This window comes from Microcaecilia unicolor, chromosome 2, assembly GCF_901765095.1.
Source record: "Microcaecilia unicolor chromosome 2, aMicUni1.1, whole genome shotgun sequence".
NCBI classification, from domain to species: domain Eukaryota; kingdom Metazoa; phylum Chordata; class Amphibia; order Gymnophiona; family Siphonopidae; genus Microcaecilia; species Microcaecilia unicolor.
This window is the reverse complement of record NC_044032.1, coordinates 253,058,011-253,072,590: the sequence shown is the minus strand read 5'-3', so window position 1 is coordinate 253,072,590 and position 14,580 is coordinate 253,058,011. Positions and strand designations below refer to the sequence as shown.

General features: G+C 43.9%; 1 protein-coding gene across 2 annotated transcripts in view; it reads left to right on the top strand.

The window, feature by feature from the left end:
- The first annotated feature begins 648 nt into the window (after nt 1-648).
- LOC115463435 (GATA-binding factor 1-B-like) overlaps nt 649-14,580 on the top strand; it is a 51,361-nt gene continuing 37,429 nt past the window's right edge. Inside the window, exon 1 of one of the 2 annotated variants that reach the window (XM_030193928.1) lies at nt 649-1,054. The gene's annotated coding sequence lies outside the window, so the exon portion shown is untranslated. Of the gene's footprint in view, nt 1,059-14,580 lie in introns of both variants that reach the window. The other variant, XM_030193929.1, reaches the window with a different exon arrangement.

Below are 14,580 nucleotides of genomic sequence, written 5' to 3'. Positions count from 1 at the left end.
TCATGAGATCAATTTGCATACGCTGCATCCTTGTTATGTGCATCTATCTCACGGCTATTCATTGTGGATATCCTGAAACCTGACTCGCTGGGGTTCCCCTGGACTAAGCAATAGCACTGTCACACCATGACTGACCATTCCCAAGTAACCAGAGTCACAGTAGAATCATACCATGGCCTGGCATTCCCAACCATGATGAGTAACCTGAGTTGCAGGACTGTCACCTGTGGGCGGCTATTCCCAACCACGGTCAAGGCCTACAGTCAGTGTTACTATACTATGGTCAGCCTTTCCTAAACACAGTCAACAAACAGAATCACAGTATTTATAGTCAGTCATTCTGAACCCTGATCAACAACGCTAGTCCGAGTACTCGCACACCAGGGCCAACAAGCCCTCTGGTTAAACATGAAATTTTGGGCTGCAGCAGTTAACTGAATTTCAAGTCAGAAATGAAGATAACAAAATATTACAGCACTGTTTTCCGTCACTCTTCCCCAATTGATGTCTTCCTTCCCTCCCCCAACACCCAAATACATACACATATCTTAAGATTTTTGTGTTTGTGTGATAAGGAGTAGGTGGAGTCTTGACAAGTTTGCCTGATGTGTCATTTTTGAGTCCCTCCCCTTCTCTCTTTCTACCAGCTCCAAAGACAGTAACTGAGCCTGGACCAGAGGAATAGTCTTTAAGACAGAGAGCAAAAGAGTACTCAACAGCAAGGGCGAAGGAGAGATGCCAAGAAGCAAAGTGTGAGAGTAAGAGAAGATGAGACACCAAAAGACAGGGAAAGAGAGGGAGAGAATATGCCTTATAAAGCAGGGAAGAGCCAGACAGAGGATAAAACAAGACTGAAATAAGAAAAATAAAACAGAGAAAGAAAGAGGCAGAGATAGAAAGAGACACCAAGAAGCAGAGACAGACAGCGTGGGAGAAAGAACAAGTGATAGAAGAAAAGAAGAGACTAAGAAAGAGACAACTTGAACTGTGGACCAACAGCAGCCAGAGGGTCTTGGCGAAGACTTTTGGACCTGCTGTCATTGGAGGTTATCAGGTAGGTATGTGTCAGTCTGTGTCTTCCTTCTATTGCTTTCTCCGGAGCGATCTCCATTTTGAGGCAGCCTGCAATGTCTACCCATTGCAAGGACACATCACTACAGTATTGTATTCTATGTTTTCCTGGGGAGGCGAGAGGTTTATGGACGGGAGCAGGCAAATCTGAATTCTGCCACTGAAGTTTGTGGTAGTCAAAATGGCTGAGAGACTGACTCGTTAGCCAATTCTGTCTATGGACTTGTTCACCAAAATCTTGGATCTGGATTTCAAATACAAACTTTGCAGGGACACATAAAGTTGAAGTGAAGCTGTCCCCAGAATATTACTCAGTTTCCCATACCAGGTGAGCTGAACATTATCGATCTATTTTATTATTCCATTTTTGATCCACCAGTTTTTCTTGCACCTTTTTGCTTCCAGCTCAGTCTCTTTGGCTAAAGTGAAATGATCGTTCTTTCTCTTTTACCTAGAGTATTTCTCCTATTTTGTATGTGCTCCCCCTGCCCCAGCCCAGCCTACTGCACTGACAGTCCTTGGCTAGGGGCTGACCAGGCTCCCTCCAGAATTCAGCTATGTGGATGCCAATCTGGCCACCAGGGGTGTGATTGTGTCTTCTGAAGCATCCCTAGCCCTGTTCAACTCAGGAATGGAAGAAATGACCCTGAAATAGAGCCCCTCCACATGTCAGGGTGCAGCTCTACCACACAGCTACCAGGCCAACCCAGCAGAAAGTTATTTTAAACTCTTTTCACACTGGACAGCAATAACTGCAGTTTAGTCCAGGAAGACAGAATTGACTAATTTTGCTCTGTTTTAGTGTCAATTCTGTGTAGTTGTTAGTGTGCTGCATACAGCAACATGTAAGGGGAAAGAGATGAAAGCAGAGAAAATGAACACGTTTCATTTGAAATCTGACCGGGATCCTACCCCCATGAGCTTATAAGCAAGACTGTATTTTCCTTATTTACTGTATGACATATGTAGGTCAAACCATGTCCTCAGAACTAAACTTGGTCCCTTCCTGCAAGTTTGAAATTTTGTGAAGGAGACAAAAATTACTTTAAAACACAAGAAAGTTTTCAATTGCCAGATCTGTACAAATCTGTAGTAAGATGAGAAATCTGAAGGAGCAGATTTGTCAAAGTTGGAGCGAGGAGTATTTTGGAGCTGATTAGATATATTTATTGGGTCAGGCTTGGGTTGGGACTGAGAATGCTGGGGATGGCCAACACCTAGTGAAGATCATCAGTGAACATGTTGATGTCCCTTGCCCCAACCATAGGAACCAACTCTGTGGGTGTTGTGGTGCTTGAACACCAACAATATTGAGAAAATTCCTTGTATGTGTCCAAGGAAGGGTTATTTCCACTGAGCTTAGCACCCCAAATAATTTTGAAAAGTTGGCTTCTTTGGCCCCAATCAATAACCAGCTCTCTCAGCCCTGACCCAAGCCCAACCTAATCAATCTGCCCCCTGTCTCCCTCCTATCCCTCTTACGCCCTCCAGTCGTTCCTACACCATACAGTTCAGCAGCCTTATGGACCACTAGTCATTCCTGCATCCCAAGAACAGCTATCTCTGCCTAAATATTTGTGGTGAGCTGCCCATGAGCTCCCCACTGGCAGGCAACAGATAGACTCCAAGAGGGTTTTAAACACATTATATAGACAAAATTTATAACCTCAAATTATTTTGTGTAGCCAATGAATCACTCTGATAAAGAGCTGCCATCTCTCCTTCATAGAAATAGTTTATGATGGGGCCAACCTTAAGAGTTTGGGGGAGAGGGAGAAAAAGAGCCTGAAAATGAGACCGAGACAAAGACACATGGAGACACAAAGAAATCAAGAGACAAATGGAAAGAGAGAGGTACAAAGAGTGATATAGATGGACAAAAAGCTGGCAAGTAAGGAGAAATAATATTTTTATATGTATTAGTAAATTCTCCTTTTAGATACTATAATCAGTATTCTTATATATTTTTAAGTTCACTAGTAGGAAATATTTCTGGACAAAGCTAGTACTCTAGGAAAGAAGTATATTAACATTTTAATTTATTGTAGAGTTAAGCAGAAAGACAAGAGAAAAAGAGAGGCAGAAACAGAGATAGAAACTTCAAAAGAGAAAAAGCAGACAGAGACAAAGAGAAAAGAATATTTAGATTTTTTCACTTCTTTACATTACCTTTGTGTGGAAATAAAGGTTAACAAAAAATAACAAGGTGATACCTTTTGGTAGGGAGGAGCTACCTTAGACATTTGCTAAGTAGTTTCTGGAAGTTTTACACTCCTTTCACTGGATCAAATAGAATGCAGCACGGTTCCTGACAGCTAGTCAAGAAATAATTTAACTTAGTCCAGTAAGAAGATACCACAGAAAATATTTTTTGGGTGGACCCTTTATTTTCATGCATGCGAGCGAACAAAACACAGCCAAAGTATTGTTATTTTTTTTTTTTTTTTGTTAAATCCAAAACATCATCTAATGTAAAGGAAACAAATTCCATTCGTGAGAGTGTATGAAAATACTACCTTCAGTGTGTGAGAAATACCAGCTTTTTTTTAATTTCAGTAATATCTGTGTGAACTTTTTACACACATGTTCACATGGCTGACAGAACAGCCAGCCGCATGATCAGTCAAATTCAGGCAAAGGGTTTGTTGAGAAAAGTCAAAACCACCAAACTGGTGACGCATTCTCCAGAAATTTCTGTAGAAAATGGTCAGAGTGGTGAAAACTGGGGACTTTTTTTCTCTTTGCTTTATTTTGTTGCGAAACATTCATGGGTCCTTTTACTAAGGTGAACTAATGGATTTAGCACACGCTAATGATTTACATGTGCTAAATAATAAGACACCAATTATATTCCTATGGGCATCTTATCGATGCTAACAGTTAGCATACGCTAAATGATAAGATGCCCATAGGAATATAATTGGCATCTTATTATTTAGCACATGTAAATCATTAGTGCACTTTAGTAAAATGACCCCCCAGTGATTTTCTCCATTTTTGCTTTCGCCACAAACATTTTCATATCTAACACAGTAATGGTTTCAGTACAAAATTTTTTTAAACTTTAGCTGAGGTGGCAACGACGGCAAAATAAATGTGAAGGGTAGCGTATGAAGCAAATGCATAGTTTATTTTAAGATTTTCTCTGCACCTTTCTTTTATTGTCCAGAACAAATCCTGCTTTTTATTGGCAAGGGCTTATGGACGCAGTTTTACTGTCCTTGAAGTTGTCCCTGTTTGTGTTTTTATTATGTGTGTTTTTGTATGTCCACTTTGGATAAAGGCAGTGTATAAATTAAAATTCTAATTCTAAGGCATAGGAAAAGATCTTATAAATTAATAAAATTAAAAATATAAAGTGGAGCTGTTAAACTTACGCTAGAGGGGAAGTTATCAATGTGGGACACCAATAAGACCTGTTATTAATATCTAGAGGCCCTTTTACAAAACCACAGTAAACTTTGTACTTACTGCAGCTTAACTTGGGAATTTACCACATCATAGCTGCACATTTTGGGTAGAACCAGCATTTTCTACTGTTGGTCCTGTGTTAAAGTGACAATTAGCACACAGTACCTGGTCACAGTTAGTGCTTCCTATTTAGGAAGCACTAAGGGGTCCTTTTATTAAGCTGTGCTAAAAATTGGCTGGCAGTGTGTGGCTCTCCCGCACGCTCCGGCCACTTTTTAAAGTGGCTCTGAAATGGCTGAATTTCAATTTCTTCCATTAATGGCCATGTGCTAATTTCCAAATTACCGCCTGAGCCCTTACCGCTTCCTATTTAGCAAGTGGTAAAGACTCATACACAACTTGTGCGGTAATCGGGCCGTGCATGGCATTGTGCCCATGCTTCCCAATGACCACCAGGAACACCTACTCCCCACCCCCTGCACTAGAAAATAAAAATGATTTTCTAGCACGGAAATGGCCTGCGGCAAGCCCAGAACTACCACAAGGCACCTGGATGTGCCCAGTGGCAATGCTGTTTTGCTGAGTGTTACCCACGTGGTAGCGTTACCGCGGCTTCGAAAAAGGGCCCCTAAGTATTCCCAAGTTACATGTATGTTAATCACTTAGCATATGGTAAGTGCAACGCACTAAGGGGCCATTTTAATAAGCAGCAATGAGGCTAATGTGCAGGTATACTAAGGTGCACTAGCATTTCTAGCGCATGCTAACACTAGAGACACAGGTGTCTCTAGCATTAGCGCGTGCTAATTTTTAGCACATACTAAAAACGCGAATGTGTCTATAATGCGGCTTAATAAAAAGGGCCCTAAATTTTCAGCTGAAAATTTACCTCTGCTTTTAAACTTAGGCCTTGGATAAAGTCAGGGCTTTTTTGAGGGGGTACTCGGGGGTACTGAGTACCGGCACCTTTTCCATTGTCTGCTAAAATTGACCTATAGACCCCAAGTTTTAAAAGAAAGGTTCTACACACCAATTCTGCCTTGTCATAGATTCTGTGACTGGTTGCAGGGGACCTGGCTATTGTGGGGTGGGTCCCTCAGCGATCACCCCACTCCTGAAGGGTGGCCTAGCATTTGAGTACCGGTACCTTTTTTGCTAGAAAAAGGCACTGGATAAGTTACCTGGTTGCTGTGTTAGCCCACTTTAAAGGTTGATAATAAAACAAAACAAAATAGATGATACCTTTTTGTGACCTGCTTCTGAATGCCAGAATCTTCTTGCTCAGGCCAGAGCAGTATGAGCAAAAGATGCAAATATCAGATCTGTTAGCCTAGGCACAGCCTTCATTTGACCCGGTAATCGAGAGTATTTATCCAAATTGCAGCAGCCACTAAATGGATAAGTGCACTATCTAGATAGTGCCACTGAGAATTCTTACAGATTACTCTGGCCAATTTCTGGACAGTACCAGGTTGAAGCATGGGAAGAGCAAAAAAAGTTTTCCTAAATTAAACTGCATAACTATATGAACAGCAGCTGAATATCACCATTATTCTTGTAGCAGGAGCTGGGCAGCAGTAAGAACATAAGTTTTTGCCATACTGGGAGAGACCAAAAGTCCATCAAGCCCAGAATCCTTCTTCCAACAGTGGCCAATCCAAGTCACAACTACCAGGCAAGATCCCAGAAGAATAAAACAGATTTTATGCTGTTTATCCTAGAAATAAACAGTGGATTGGCCCAAGTCCATCTTAATAATGGCTTAAGGACTTTTCTTTTAGGAAATTATCCAACCTTTTTAAACCTTGTTAAGTTAACTGCTTTTACCACATTCTCTGGCAACCACTTCCAAAGTTTAATTACACGTTGAGTGGAGATATATTTTCTCTGATTTCTTTCAAATTTACTACTTTGTAGCTTCATTGCGTGCCCCCTAGTCCTAGTATTTTTGGAAACAGTAAACAAGTGATTCACGTTTACCCACTTCACTCCATTCATTACTTTAAAAACCTCTATCATAACTCCGCTTAGCCGTCTCTTCTCCAAGCTGAAGAGCCCTAGCTGCTTTAGCCTTTCCTCATAGGAAAGTTGTCTCATCCCCTTAATTTTTGTCATTGCCCTTCTCTGTACCTTTTCTAATTCCACTATATCTTTACACAGAGTCTCTATGTATGTTCAGCACTGCCATGGACTGGATTGGTGATGGCTGCCCTAGGCCAATGTTTCCCAAGTCCAGTCCTTGAGTACCACTTGTCAGTCAGGTTTCAGGATACCCATAATAAATATGCATGAAAGAGATTTGCATATAATGGAGGCAGTGTATTCAAATCAAATTCATACCTATTCATTGTGGATATCCTGAAAACCAGTCATTTGAAAATTACCCATCTTTCCTGCAGATAAAAGTATGCATTGATGCTTCTTTGAGTTTCTGTGGCTGTCAGGATCTATTGTTTTGCTTAGACTACAGCTGCAACTCCAGACGACTTTCTGGTCTTGCCTAATGGTTGAGTTGGCCCTGATTGTAATCTTGGATATCCAGGTTCTAAGTACTGTCCAGGAAGACTTCAGATTGTGTCTTTTGGAAGTCCTTCCTAAAAAGGCTTTCAGCCTTACACACCAGCAGGATCTACTGAGGTACAAAATTTCCTTTTTTTCTCAAAACCATACTTCAGACCAGTCTGCCCTTAGGAAAGAAGGCAAGGGTTTTACTCCAGATACTTTCTGTCCTCAAGGAAGCAAGGGAATTTACGCCTGTCCTAAATCCAAGAGATCTGACGTCTACCTGAAGGAGGAAGAGTTTAGGATAGTTTCTGTAGAGGCGCCTGGAAATAGATCATTTCAGAACTTCCACAATGAAAATTAATGAGCTGGCGTATTTACAAACATTTCACCCAAGAACCTGGATCATTTGTATAATCAGAGTAGCCTAAAATCCTTACCCGTTTGCCATCACTGTTTCTTCCCTTTCTTTTTTTTTTTTTTTTTTTTTTTGAAATATTTTTATTGATGTATGGTGCCATTAACATTACAACTTGTTCCATTTACACGAACATAACACTTTCATGAAACAACGTCTTCAAATACAGCTTGCCTCCTTCCCAGAAAAAACCACAATGACCTCCATAACAATTTTATGTTATATCCCCTCCCCCCCTCTCCTCCCGCCCCCTATCCTCCCCTCTCCCCCCCAAATGGATGTTTCTCTTATTTACACGCTTACTCTAGGAACCTAGACCAGGACTCTTCTGGCAGAGCAAGGTACGAGTTCTCCCCCACAGATCTCGGTATTGGCGATTCCTCAGGAAACAGCAGATTTAAGTGATATGCCTACCCAATAACACATATCTAACATGCAGTTCTTCCACATTGCTAGATCCGGGGGCTCCTCATCGACCCATTTTTTTAATATGCATTTCTTCAGTATGATCATGGTCAACAGTACAAATTGGGACTGAGCACTTCCCAACCCTTGTTCTCGGAGAGAATCCCCGCAGCCCATCAAAGTAACCGAATACTTCCACTCCACTGTACGTTGCAAAATTTCTTCTACCAATCCCAGCACCCCGACCCACAGAGCATGCAGTGAAGGACATTCCATAAAGGAGTGTAGAAAAGTGCCCGCACTCCCCTTACACTTATTACACATGTCATCTTGCCACAACCCCAACACCTTCCCTCTGGATTTAGTGATATGTACCCTATGGAGGATTCTATACTGTATGTCCTGGAGGGAAGCGTTCGGGGTGATCCTTCTCAAATTATTAAAGACTGCTCCCAGGCGTTCCACTGTGATGTCTTCTACTACCTCCCTGCTCCATGTCTCCGCTAAATGTGTCATATGTGATGCTTTCTGATGATCTCTAATCATTTGATGCCACCTTGCCAGCCCATTACATGGCGAACTTGTTTGTAAAAAAAGGTGATCTAATTTAGTAAACCGAACTACCGTCCCACTCCTGCGCTCCTCACTCAACACATAATCTCGCACCTGTAGGTATGCAAAGAATTGGGAGCCAGCAAGCTGCAGTTCATTTTTAACTGTTTCAAACGTTTGGAAAACTCCATCCTCCTCTCTTCTAAGTTGGCCTATAAATCTACAGCCTTTTTCCCGCCACCTGGTAAATACCGACATTTCCCATTCCTGCCGGGAAGTCCATGTCCCCACTAATGGCATAAATGGGCTAGTCCCCTTGTCGTCATCCTCATGCCCTCTCCACCATCTCCAGCCCGTTGTAACGCAGCCACATATGGGTTTTCCACTAACCTTCCTCGCCCCCCGCAATGACCAAGACTTCTAAGACCGCAAAAGGATTCGTTCGGCCTACACCAACTCTCCCAGAAACCTTGTAAGGCATAGTGTCCCTCTCCCGACATCAGTTCATGTATCCACCGCATTAACGCTGCTACGTTATATCTCCTTAAATCCGGAAGTCTAAGTCCTCCTTGTGCTCTGCCATGTTCAACTTAGCAAAGGCAATCCTAGGGCATTTGGCATGCCAGATAAAAGTACCAACAATACTGCGATACTTTTTCTCCTCTCCCCTTCGCACCCACAGCGGGAGCATTTGTAATGGGTATAAAAGCTTAGGCAGTAGCACCCATCTTAACCAGCGCTATCCTTCCCATGAAATTTAAAGGCAAGTCTCTCCATTTTTGGCATAATTTTTCTAGTTCTTCCAGCCGGCTTACCAGATTCTTTTATACACCCAGGCCTGATCCGCACTAAGATATACCCCTAATATTTAATTACCATCCGTGGCCCAGCGTAATGGGAAGTTCTGCGAGTCTCTACACCGACATCGGACCGCTTACGGGAAGCGCTTCTGATTTCTCAAAGTTGATGCTGAGACCCGAAAAGGTCCCAAAGGCCCGGATAAGTTGCATCGCCAAAGGTAGAGTTCTAGTCGCCTCATCCATTAATAAGCATATCGTCTGCAAATAATTTATTTTGTATTCCTCTCCTCCCACTCTTATGCCTTTGAGACTCGCCTCTTGTCTAATTCTAGCTGCCAGAGGCTCCAGCGTTAAAATGAATAATAACGGTGACAACGGGCATCCCTGCCTGGTTCCGCCCCCCAAAGAGAAAACCTCTGTCAAAGAGCCATTTATAAGAATTTGAGCTGTCGGTGAGCTATACATACTCGGACCCAAGCCAGAAACTCCCCCTGGATGCCGAAGCGCTCCAAAATCCAGAACATATATTTCCACACCACCTTATCAAATGCTTTCTCGGCATCCAGGCTGGCCAAAACCGCGTCCCCCGTCCGTCCTTTCCCCTCCATTAGAATCCGACTCACTTTCAATATGTTTGCCGACGCAAATCTACCCTTAACAAAGCCCACCTGATCTGGATGAACCAGACAGGGGACCACCCGTCCCAATCGGTCCGCCAACAACGATGCCAAAAATCTTTTACATCTTGGTTCAAGAGGGAGATTGGTCTGTACGAGCCCACCAACTCCCCGTCTTTCCCTGGCTTGGGGAGTACCACTATGTGTGCATGATTCAACACTGGTCCCAGACTACTCTGCTCTCTGATGTCCTCACACATAGCAATAAATGGATCTACTATCATATCCTGAAGGATTTTATAATATTCCACTCCCAGCCCGTCTGGACCCGGAGCCTTTGCCAACGGGATGCGCTTGATTACAATCTGAACTTCCTTCCCTCGTATTGGAGCGCTCCAGCATCCTCTGTTGCTTCTCTGATACAGTAGGCAGTCCCACCCCCTCCAGGAATTCCCTACATTTATCCTCAGAGAATGACCCTTCCTTGTATAGCGCTGAGAAAAATTTACAAACTCCCTTTTAATAGCCGGAAGTGTAGCACAAATCTGCCCATTCTTGTCTCTAATTTTACTGATAAATTTCCTGGCAGGCCTCTGGTTTACTAGAGACGCTAACATCTTACCCGTTTTGTTGCCCCACCGATGTAACTTGTATTTATACAAATTGACATTGTAAATCGCCTCCTCGTCCAGGACCTCCTGTATTTCTTTCCTACACTCCATGTAAGCCTGCCGTTTACCTATAGAGGAGCAACCAATAAGGGCCCTTGCGCCTCCCGCAGCTTCATGGTTAGATCTTTAAGTTTCATCCCTCGTTTTTTATTTTTCGAGGCCATGTATGAAATAATTTTCCCTCGCAACACGGCCTTCGCCGCCTCCCAGAATATCCTCGGGCTCACAGACTGCTCTTCATTATTGGTTTTATATTCCAGCAGCTCTTCCTTAAATAAGAGCAAAATTCCCTACTCTGATATAAAGCCGGGTTCAACCTCCAGCGGGCTGGCCCCTCCCTGCTCCCCATGCCCCACTCTGCCCAAACGGGGCATGATCAGACACATCTGGCTCTCCAATTCCCGACCTCACCGATGCCAAACCTACCGAGTGGGAGACAAGCAGGTAGTCAAGACGGGAGTGGGCTCCATGAGGGTGGGGAAAAAAAATGTGTAATCAGTATCATCTAAGTGTTGTTGCCTCCAAACATCCACCAAATCTAATTCTCTCATGAGAAAGTTCACCCCTTTATCTTCGTAATCCTTTTCTGCTTTCCTTGGGGGTTTGCAATCTATTGAGGGTCACTGGTAATGTTAAAGTCCCCCCCTACAACAAGTTGGTAATTGTCTAGAGACATCAACCTAGCTGCCAACAAGGTGAAAAATTTATGACAATACACATTTGGAGCATATACATTACAAAGCCCCACCTTAATCCCCTGTAGCACTCCTGCCACTATCAAAATCGCCCTTCTGGATCCTGATACATTGTATGTAAGTCAAAAGCAATAGATTTTCTGATTAGGAATAGCCATCCCCCGCTTCGCCCATTGTATGATGCATAATATATGTCCCCAACCCAGTCCTTCTTCAATTTCAGGTGTTCTAACCTGCTGAGGTGAGTCTCTTGAATCATGGCCACGTCAGCTTTCTGACGTTTCAGAGCCTGCAAAATTTTTGTTCTCTTTACTGGGGAGTGTACTCCATCTACATTCAATGATATAATTTTAATGTTAGCCATGCATCTCCCTTTGTCTCCACGCAGCGTGAGAGTGTATTCCTCGTGTGGCCCAAGGGCTTCCCAGCTGAGCCCTCGGTAACCAGAGGACTTTGCTCTTGCCCCTCTCCCCCCCCCCCCCCCCCGTGCCTCATACCATCCTCGTACCTCTCATACATTTGCCACTCCCTCAGTCCCTAGAGTTAACCAAAGAAACATCCAGTAATAACCCGCCCCTCCCACCCTCTCCCCCCTTCCCCCCCCTGCTCAATCCTCCCCTACCCGACTCCCTACCCCTTTCTCCAACCCCGAAACCCCTCTTCCCTCCCTCCCTGCCCTCCCTCTGCACACATCATATTCCATTGTTCCATCATCCAGACCCACAGCCATGCACCTCTTTCCCCCCAACCCATCATTACCAACTCTATGACCCCGCATCCACCTCCCCCTTCCCGTTAGAGTATGTACCCCTCTTCTGACACTACACTATGTGTGCCCTTACTCTTCCTTACCTCATGCTCTAAAACTACTGAATAGCTCAAATAGACCACAACCATTTGCAATACATCAAAAGAAGATAGAAAATGAGAAAAAGAAAGAGACAAAGAAAAGAAAAAAAAAAAAGGGAATATTAATCAGAATTGTAACATTGCATACAGAACAACTAACGCAACTTTAACAGTATGGAGCTTTGTCTGTGTAACCTCTGCTGGGACCGATTTGAGATCATAGCTTATGAATGCTATCTCCAGCAGTCCCACCCGGTCTTCTGCATCCACCTTCTGGTGTCCATACTCCATTCTGTACTCAGGGTCCACCATCTCTTTCAACAACAACATCCCCGATCTTTCTGATCCTTTAACCTATGCGCGTTTCCTCTTCTTCACTTGTACACGTTTATACACCTCAGGCGCCTCACACTTACAAAGGTCCACAGTCCCACCTCATGCACTGATCAAATCCTCTGCTTTTATAGCTTCTCCACGAACTCTGCCAGCTCTTTGGGGTCAGTAAAGAAGAGTACTTTATTATCCTGTACAATCCGCACTTTAGCAGGAAACATCAAGGCAAATTTCACCCCTCTGTCAAAGAGCCTTTTGCAGTGCTGTCCCATCTTCTTTCTCTGTTCCGAGACTGCTGCTGAGTAGTCCTGAAAAAGCATCAATTTATGCCCCTCATACTCCAAGCTTTCTTCTTTCTAAAAGCCTGCAGGATCAGTTCTTTCTCTGCATAATAAGTACCTTCACATCACTGTCCTGGGCCGCTTTTCTCCTTCCTTCAACACACCTATTCTGTGAACCCTCTCAATCTTCAGAGCACCCTCAGCCATTTGAAGCTCCAGCTGCTCCGGTAGCCATTGTTCCACTAATTGCCTTAAATCTCTGTCCTTAACTGATTCAGGGATGCCAACAATGCGAATGTTGCTACTCCTGCTTCTATTTTCTTGGTCATCTACCTGCTGTGCCAGCCTCAGGCATTTCTGTTCCAGTACAGCAATTCGGGCCTCCGCGGTCTCCATCTTGTCCTCTTGCAGGGACACTCTTTCTTCAGCCTGCTGCAGCCTCGTGCTTTGCCGCTCCACCGACTCACGAATCTGCTCCACTGAGGCTTGAAACTTGGAAAGCTTCTCTTCCAGTATAGCCGTGACCTGTTGGATGAGCCCCTGCATTGTATCTGCAGATTGGCTCGTCACCCCCGCGATCTCTTTCGCCGCCGCCATCTTGGGGCTTCCGTCCAACACACGTGGTTTTTGTGGGCGCTGATTTTTCACTGGCATACCAGCCATCTACCTGCACACTGGAATTGCAACCACCGCAGACAAGAGCCCTTGGTTTCCGCTACTGTTACAAGTATTTTCTGTGCCAGCTGACGGGGTCTATGCGGGTTAACTTTCAAAACTTAGAAGGAGGCTGGAGCGGAGTCGACCTTCAGAAGTCCGCTCAGCAGCGCTGCATCACGTGACCTCCTGTTTCTTCCCTTTCTAACTGAACAAGGTTGGTGATGCTCTCTAGACCTCAAGAAGACTTACACACACATGGAGATCCATCCAGTTACAGGAAATTTCAGATTCACAGCAAGAGGAGATTTACCTGCTCGACCAAAGCCAACTCTTTAGATTCTATAAAAAAACCATTTGAGTTCCTGCTCCATCTCTTCGATTCTGATTTAAAGGCCAAGTCTCTTAAGATGGATTTCATTCTAGTTGATGCTCATGATCAGAAAAGAGCCTGATTCGAGTTCAGCTCTTCCTAGTTAGATTTATGCAGGGCCTTCTTAATTCAAAGTCCTGCATAAAGGATTCCGAGGTGGATTCAAATGAGCTCAGGTGCCTAATCTGGAAGGTAACAGTACTTCAGCCCATAAAGTCAGGCAGATCCAGGCCTTAATAACATATCCATCTTACACTACATTTAATTAGAATAAGGTTTCGAGACTAGCTGGGCAACTCAGTGGCAGTGCGGTGCTCTGCCATGCTGGAAAAGTGAGTTCAGTTTTTGAATCAGACTTCTGCTCCCTAAGCCAGCCAATACTGATAATTCTTGAAAGACAACAGTCACAGTCCCTGTGGAGAAGAAGTTTCAGCTGATACTCAGTAGTAACACTTCCTGGTCATACTTATGTGCACTGTGTCTGGGAATGCACTGTGATCTGCAGCCTCTGGACTGCCACTGCAGGGGAAGAAATCTTGGGCAGTTACAAAGGCTCAGCAAATCCTAGCTCAAGAGAGGTCTAGTCTAGCAGAACTGGTAAATCCAAAGGAACAAAAGGAAATTGCTGTATTAAAAAAAAAGTAGAAGGGGTGCCAAAATCCACCCAATTTTCTTGAGAAAGGTGGTGTAGGACCTCCATTTTAAGTAATACATTACCTTTCCAATGTTTTTCAGCCAGATACTTATTCCTACTTCACACACAGACTAGCAGGAGAGTAGAGTGGACTGAAGCAGTGCTTCTCAAACCTGTCCTGAGAGACTTCCGGTCAGTCAGGGTATCCTGAAAACCCAACTGGCTGCTGGTCCCTCCAGGACGGGTTTGAGAACCACTACCCAAGCTCTTATAAGAGTGATCATTTCCAGTCCTTAAGGACTGCAAATGGCTTG